The sequence below is a fragment of the Stylophora pistillata genome, chromosome 14, assembly GCF_964205215.1.
Source record: "Stylophora pistillata chromosome 14, jaStyPist1.2, whole genome shotgun sequence".
NCBI classification, from domain to species: Eukaryota; Metazoa; Cnidaria; class Anthozoa; order Scleractinia; family Pocilloporidae; genus Stylophora; species Stylophora pistillata.
The window spans coordinates 11,991,778-11,999,878 of record NC_142532.1 but is presented as its reverse complement, the minus strand read 5'-3'; positions in this window follow the sequence as shown (position 1 = coordinate 11,999,878).

Genomic DNA, 8,101 nt, shown 5'->3' with positions numbered 1-8,101 from the left:
CTTCTCAGAAAAAAAAATTACAAACTAAGGTGGAAACATTGTAAAAGTTATGGGCATTTTATGGTTTCGATGAGGTGTCCGCTGACTAGTAAAATACTTTATCGTGCCCTAAAAAAACGTATTTCTGCCGTGTCACGGAATGTGAGATTGTAAACAATTTCGCCATGGGAATGGATGAGAATTTTAAACGAAAGAAGGGATAAAAACCAATCTGTCGTGGTTAGCTATGCAAGGCTAGCTTATTGTATTGATTTCCTGATCGAGCACGGAGCGAACTGCTAAAATGTGCTTGGAATTCCAGAGTTAACCACAAGGTGCCTAATTAGATTATGTCGTGGCGTAAATGCTGATGTTGCGATCCTCACAAAGTTCAGCCTGGTTTTTCCGCGCAGAAATGTAAAGCCCCAAACTAATTTTTACATCCTCGAAGACAACAATATTTCCACTTATCATGAGCTTAATCCGAGTCGATTCTGGGCTATACAGCATGGCGAAAAAGGTAATTGAAAATTTGCTACGAAATGCGATATTTGGATTTTGAAATATTAGTGATTTTCAAAAGCGTTTCGTGAGCTTCAAATTAAATGAAATGGTCCCGTTTTAGACTTAAACCATACCTCAATCCTTCCTATACAAATTTATAGAATTGATACGAGCTTGCTTTCCTTTGCACTTTTCACGAGCAAAGTTCATTTGCCTCTACTTGGGGCACTGATTTCCACCATTTTACGGCTAACGACGCTCGTTTCAATTTTCGTGAATTTTCTAGGATAAAGAAGCAAGTATGGAAAAAAAAACTTTACCACGTTTCTGTTCACTATAAGGTGTCTCTGACTGAAATATGAGGATAATAATAATGATAATAATAATAATAATAATGATAATAACTTTATTATACACAGAATTAAAAAAGTTGACACTTATTTACATTGAAGCTGTGTACAAAATAAATTATAATATACATATAGATAAATTAAATTAATTAAATTGATAAATAAGTATAAAGGCTAAATATATATACAGCTAAAATTACATACAATCATTTTTCAAACCGATAGTTTAAAGTAAAACTCCTTACGTTTCAGAATTCCTTACATGATTTGCTCAGCGGCTGTATAAGAAAATGATCTACTTCCTGATTTAGATGAAATCCTATTCAAAAGAATATTACTACGTCCCCTAGTATTATAGTTATGTATATCCAAATTACGAGAAAACAAATTCAATAAATAGGATCGACAAAAACCATTTATGCAGCGGAAAACTTGAAGACATTTGTGGAAAGTCCATCTCTCAGTTAGTGGTAACCAACCTAACTCCTTAAAGAGCGGTTCAGAGCTTACTTCTCCAATCTTACGCTTTAGGATAATACAAGCACCTCGTTTTTGTAATCTTAACAGATTATCCAAATATGTTTTATCTGAATTGGACCAAACAATATCGCAATACTCGTATAATGGTTGAACAACTGAATTATGGAATTGCTTACAAACATCAATGCTAATATATTTTCTAATTCTACTCAAGAGTCCAAGTCTGCGAGAAACTTTCGAAGCTATTGTATCAATATGTCCATGCCAGTTCAAATTCGAATAAAAAATGATTCCTAAGTATTTAGAAAAATCTTTTACCGGAAGAAATGATTGTGACAGTTTTAGGACAGGCCTACTAGCCTTAGTGCCAAACACCTACTAGCCTTAGTGCCAAACACCATGACATTTGTCTTGGAGCAGTTAACTATTAGACCATTATCGCGGAGCCAATTGCTCAAGGAGCTAAGCTCTTCTTGAAGGACAAGTTCGATGATCTTTACATCCTTGTTGGCGAAGAACAGTGCTGTGTCATCCGCATATAAAACAACCTTGCTTTGCTTGACACAGTTTGGAAGATCGTTGATAAGGATGAGGAATAACAATGGTCCTAAAACGGACCCTTGTGGTACACCAAAGTTCAAATCCATGGGCTCAGAGGTGGTTCCATTGACGCAGACAGACTGAGTTCTACCAGACAGATAATTATCAAACCAGTGTAAAGCGTGCCCAGTTATACCAACATGAGCAAGTTTAGTTTTCAAGATGGAATAATCAATCAAATCGAACGCCTTCTTCAAGTCCAAGAACGCGCCACAAGTAAGGCAGCCTTGATCCATATTCTTCAATATGAAATCAGATACATCTAAGAGGCAAGTCGTCGTAGAGTGGCCTGGGGTCTAAAGCCTGATCGATGGGAGGATAGCAGTTTGTTTGATGATAAATGCTGATATATCTGACTGTGAACTGCTCGTTCGAAAATCTTCCTTTCCACTGGTAAGACGGATATGGGTCTGAAATTATTAGGATCAGAGACAGAACCATCTTTATGAAGAGGTGTCACAGTGGCAGATTTCCATGACCAGGGTATGATAGCAGAACGCAGCGACAAGTTCAGGATGTAAGTTAAAGGTGCAGTAATGACGTTAGCTCCAGTTTTTAGAAAACGAGTATGAATATCTTTGAGACCTGAAGACTTGTTGACTTTCAAAGAAGATAATTCCTTACGCACAAAATTAACTGAGATTTCCTTAAATTCAAAGTTCTTTACTGAAACCAAATTAGGTGCATTGGAAACATTACTTAGATCGACTTGATTGGGTTGCGTAGACTTGAGACGTTCAACCACTGTAGTGAAAAACTTGTTAAGGATATTCGCCATCCCCTGATTACTTGTGTAACTGATGTTGTCGAGAGTGATTTCTTGAAGTGACACTTTCTTTTTCCTCGGTAACAATTTCTTTATAGTAGTTCATATGTTCGAAGTATCCTTAGTATTATCAGCTAATAAGTTGTTAAAATACTCACGCTTGGCTACATCGATTAATCTTGTAACAGTGTTCCTTAAACGTTTAAAAGCGTTCCAGACGTTGTCTGAATTTCGTCTTGACGGCTTTGCGTTTCATTGCATCGCGCGATTTCATTGCCTGGCGTATTTCATCAGTCATCCAGGGAGGTTGCGAGCCACGTATACGGATAGAACGCAAAGGGGCATGTTTTGTTGCCAATATCCTTTAACAAATTTTGCATTGCAAACCAAGCATCCTCCGGGGAATCAAATAAATAAATTATGTCCCAGGGTAAATTGTGGGGGTTAGAAACAAATGCCAAAGGGTCAAAGTTTTTAAAACTGCGTACGTTCAGGACCTTCGGTTGAGATCTAGGCAGTTTACAGGACCAATAATAGCAATATATCATGTAATGGTCACTAAGGGACAATTTAATTAGACCTGACTCTGTAACACGATGAGAATTGGTGAAAATCTCATCTATCAGGCTATAAGATGTTGATGTGACCCTAGTATCTTCCTTGATCACTTGATTCAAACCGATATCACTCATGAATTTGATAAATTCCTTTCCCTTAGCTGATTTAATTGGACAGTTGAAGTTTCCCAGTAGATATAATTCTGAGTTCACTAAGTCCACTTCATCCAAGAGATTCTTGAAATTGGAATAGAAATTGGAGTCGCTTGGTGGATGATAAATACTGCCAATAATAGGAAGGACGGGAACGTTGTAATTTCAGAGTACAAAGAACCATGTCGAGTTCATTGTTGTATAATGATCGAAGTATGAAAAGCGCTCATGTATGTAAATTACTGTTCCACCTCCATTTCTATTTCGGTCATGACGCTCCAAATTATAATTCTCAATAATAATTTTGTTTGAAATCGAGCAATCAAGCCAAGACTGGGATAAAGTTATGATGTCAGGCCCGTTAGCACAAAAGAAAAGTTCATCGTTGTTTCTCAGGAGACTTCTGACATTTAAATGAACCATTTTAAGGCCTTTTACACGCTTCAATGGGCTGTCAATGGCGGCAGAATTTTAATTTCCATCCATCACTGTTCCATTTCTGGTTGAACAAAGTGTAGAAGGACCAGGGTTTACTTCAACATCATTAGATAGCAAAAGAGTTGTGGTTATCAGGTACTTGTTCAAAGAAATGCCATGATGTACTGCTGAAGCCTTTGAATTGCAAAGATGCTTCACCAAATAATCGATGCGAACAAACCTCATCAAAACTTCTTGCCGCATAATTACATTTGGTTTCCAGACAAACTCATTGGAGAGTTCACAAGTTTCTAGAAATAAACAAGAAACGGTACCAAAGCATGAAGGCACAGTAAAAGAGCGTAAAATGAAGTATAGCTGAAAGCTAATAAAGCGCCTTCAACCGCCATCTTGACACGCACGTCATCTTCGGTCGATGCGCCACCTCTCACGCGGTCTTGAAAAAAAGTCGCTCTTAAACCAGACTTGAACGATCAGTTCAAACAACTTTGTGGCTCGCATACGCCGATAACAAAACTGTTATTTGGAGATGATTTGGCCAAGTCGGTAAAGGAAATATCTGAAACCAATAAAGTGGGGGTCAAGGTTTCGTCAAAACCCCCGACACATTACAACAAACAGCAGAAAAGAACAAACTTTTCTCTTCAGAGTCAGAAGCCTTTTTTATGGAAATACCAAGGGCCAGGGAAGAGATCACACCTGGACCTCAAAAAGAAGGGAAAACCAGATCAACACCAACTTTTGCCAAACCTCAAGACCACCTATATTTTCAGGTGAGTCTTACTAATAATATTGATCATAACTGTTCAGTTAATGTACCATATGTTGCTGGTAGACTGAAACAATTTGTTTCTGTATGGCAAACAATAACTTCTGACTATAGTATTCTCAGTTTTATAAAGGGAGTCAAAATTGAGTTTGTTGACTATCCAAAGCAGACCATGATTCCCAGAGAATATAGATTTGATGCAACTGAGGTTATCATCTTTAACAAGCAAATAGAAAAGTTTTTGCAAACAGGAGTTATTGAAACAACAACACATTGTGAAGGAGAGTATATTTCAAATATATTCATTCGACTAAAGAAAGATGGCTCATATCGCCTGATTCTAAATTTGAAAAATCTGAATCAGTTTCTACAATATCACAATTTCATGACGAAATACCTTAAAACTCACATCACTTTAATGAGTCAAAATTGTTACTTGGCCAGCATCGATCTGAAGGATGCATATTATTCTATGTATATAGACACAAATAACAGGAAATATCTCCGCTTCATATGAAAGAACCAGATACCAGTTGTTTCAGTTTACCTGCCTTCCTAATGGGTTGAGTAGACCTCCAAGGAAATTCACAAAACTGATGAAACCAGCATATTCAACTTTACGTTGCAAAGGTTTCGAAAATGTGGGATATATCGATGATACATACCTTAAAGCTAGTACGTTCCATGATTGTGAAATAAATGTGTCTAGTACTGTCAAGCTATTCACAGACTTAGGCACTACTCCACTATACGGCACTCGTGACGATAATTACAGAGCGCTAATAACTGGCGCTTTTCCTTTGTCAGCAGTTCTTAATTCCTAAAGCAACATTGCGGCTAGCTTTGCTGCGGATCAGTTTTCTTCACCTCGAAAAGTCATTTGTAATGCTCAGAGCTCTTTACAACGGGTGCACAATGGTCTTTCGCGTGATGCATTTAAAAACCGCCTCCCGGTCAGCCCAATGGATATAGCGCTGGACTGTTGTGCGGGAGGTCGAGGGTTCGAGCCCCGGCTGGACCAACACTCAAGGTCTTAAAATAACTGAGAAGAATATGCTTCCTTTCTGTAACATCAAGAAATGGTTAGAAATTCTAGTCTTCTCGGATAGGGACGAATAAATGGAGGTCCCGTCTCCTACAGGGTTAGGGGTAGGAGACGTTAATTTCTCACGCACGAGTATACTGTGTGATGGATGTCCTCCCCTGGGGTGGGTTGGGTGGGGGCTTACAGGGCCGTTCTAAAAACTACTTCTGTGAGAACACACCCTGTCTAAAGATTAATATCCATCTATCTATCTATCTATCTATCTATCTATCTATCTATCTATGCATGCTGAACTTGGTAGCCGGAAACTGTTTCTGCTGATGAGTTGTTTGTATGGCTGTGCCCATTTGTCAGAGGTTAAGTATTCTTTTGCGAGATTACATTTAGTTCTATATTTTGAAGAAGCTCAAGAGCGGCTCTGGTGCACAAGAAGTATTACTTAGGGGTGCAAAAAGCTTTCGCACCCCAAGAAGCATGCGCCTTGTAACGGACATGAGCATTCAGATGATTCTTGGGGAATCGACTGCAATGATAGCAGCGGTCGGCTTCAAACAGATGTACACTTTTATGTATAACGACGAAAAGCCGTCCTTTACTGACTTGCACATGATAAAGGAATTTTTTAACCGTGTTACCATTGGTTTAAGCATTGAATTTTTCTTCAACTCGTTCACGTGTTGGCTGCAAATGTCCTATTTCAATATCGCTGTGATGCGAGTCTGGAGGAACTAATAGAAGAAACACATATTAACTTGTATCATTCAGTCCACTCTGACGATGGGCTTCTTTGTCAAACATTTGTTCCCGTTTGTAGAATTGAAACATTCGTCTGCAGAAACAAACCGCTATTTCCATTGTACAGGTCCATTTTCTAGATTCTATTCGAACAGGTTTGATATGAGTGTCGAAACGAATTCCAGTTTCATTTCCTGCTTTGAATGGTTGAGTTACTACAGGAGTTACGGTTCCTCGTGTTAAGAGCGACTTCTTTTCAAGACCGCGTGAGAGGTGGCACATCGGCCGAAAAATGACTATCCTCATATTTCAGTCGGAGAAACCTTTTAGTGAACATAAAACGTAGTAAGGTTTTTTTCCCAGGCTTACCTCTTTATCCCAGAAAATTCACGAAAACTGAAACGAGCGTCGGTAGCCGTAAAATGGCGGAAATCAGTGCCCCGAGTAGAGGCAAATGAACTTTACTCATAAAATATATCTGAGTCTAATTATTTTCAGTTAAAAACAGTTGCCAAAGGGGTTTTCAACGGGGTGGGGGTGAGTACTCTTGCAGTTGTTTCTCTGCTCATTTTTCAGTGAAACACTCTTCCAAGGTAATATATTCTATATTATCTAATGAACAAGTGTTATTTACATATCATTTTCCGTGATTTTCGGGATCGGAAAACCCCCAGAGGGGATGAAGAAAATGTTTTTTTGTGAATGAAATAATTTCAGCTCTACATGACAAACGCTTGAGTATGTTACATCTACGGCAGTATCAGATTGCTTCCCGTCTTCAGCGTCCTCAGCAAAGAACATTTGAGTAATCGGTATAAATGATTGAATTGTTCTCTTTCAATTCCACAATGAAGCTCAATTTAACCCTAGAACTTCTTAAAAACTTAAATGTGTTCGAATATGAAAAAAAAAAAAGAAAAAAAAAAGAAAAGACAGCGCCCTCCGCTAGCTTTCGGAATGTGACATTGTAAACAGTTTTTGCTTTGGGAGATGGATGAGAATTAAAAACGAAAGCAGGGATAAAAGCCAATCTATCGTCGTAACAGCTATGCAAGGCTAAAATGTGCTTGGAATTCCGGAGTTAACCACCGCGTACCTAATCAATGATTATGTCGTGACGTAATGCCGATGTTGCGATTTTCACAAAGTTCAGCCTGGTTTTTCCGAGCGGAAATGAAAACCCTGAAACTAATTTTTAAATCTTCGAAAACAACACTGTTTCCACTTATCATGAGCTTAACCTGAACCGATTCAGAGTTATACTGCAGGGTGAAAATGATAATTGAAAATTTGCTACGAAAAGCGATATTTGGATTTTAAAATATTGGTGATTTTCTAAAGCGTTTCGTGAGCTCCAAATTGACTGAAATGGTCCCGTTTTATACTTAAACCATACCTCAATCTTTCCTATACAAATTTATAAAATTGATACGAGCTTGCTTTCTTTTGCGCTTTTCATGAGCAAAGTTCATTTGCCTCTGCTCGTGGCACTGATTTCCGCCATTTTAAGGCTACCGACGCTCGTTTCAATTTTCGTGAATTTTCTAGGATAAAGAGGCGAGTCTGGGGAACGAAAAACCTTACCACGTTTCTGTATTCACTAGAAGGTGTCTCTGGCTGAAATATGAAGATTTTCAAGTTTTCGACCGTGTGCCACATTTTCCGATTTTCACTTGGTCAATTCACAAAGCCGCTCTTAACACATAAATTTCAATTTACTAAAAA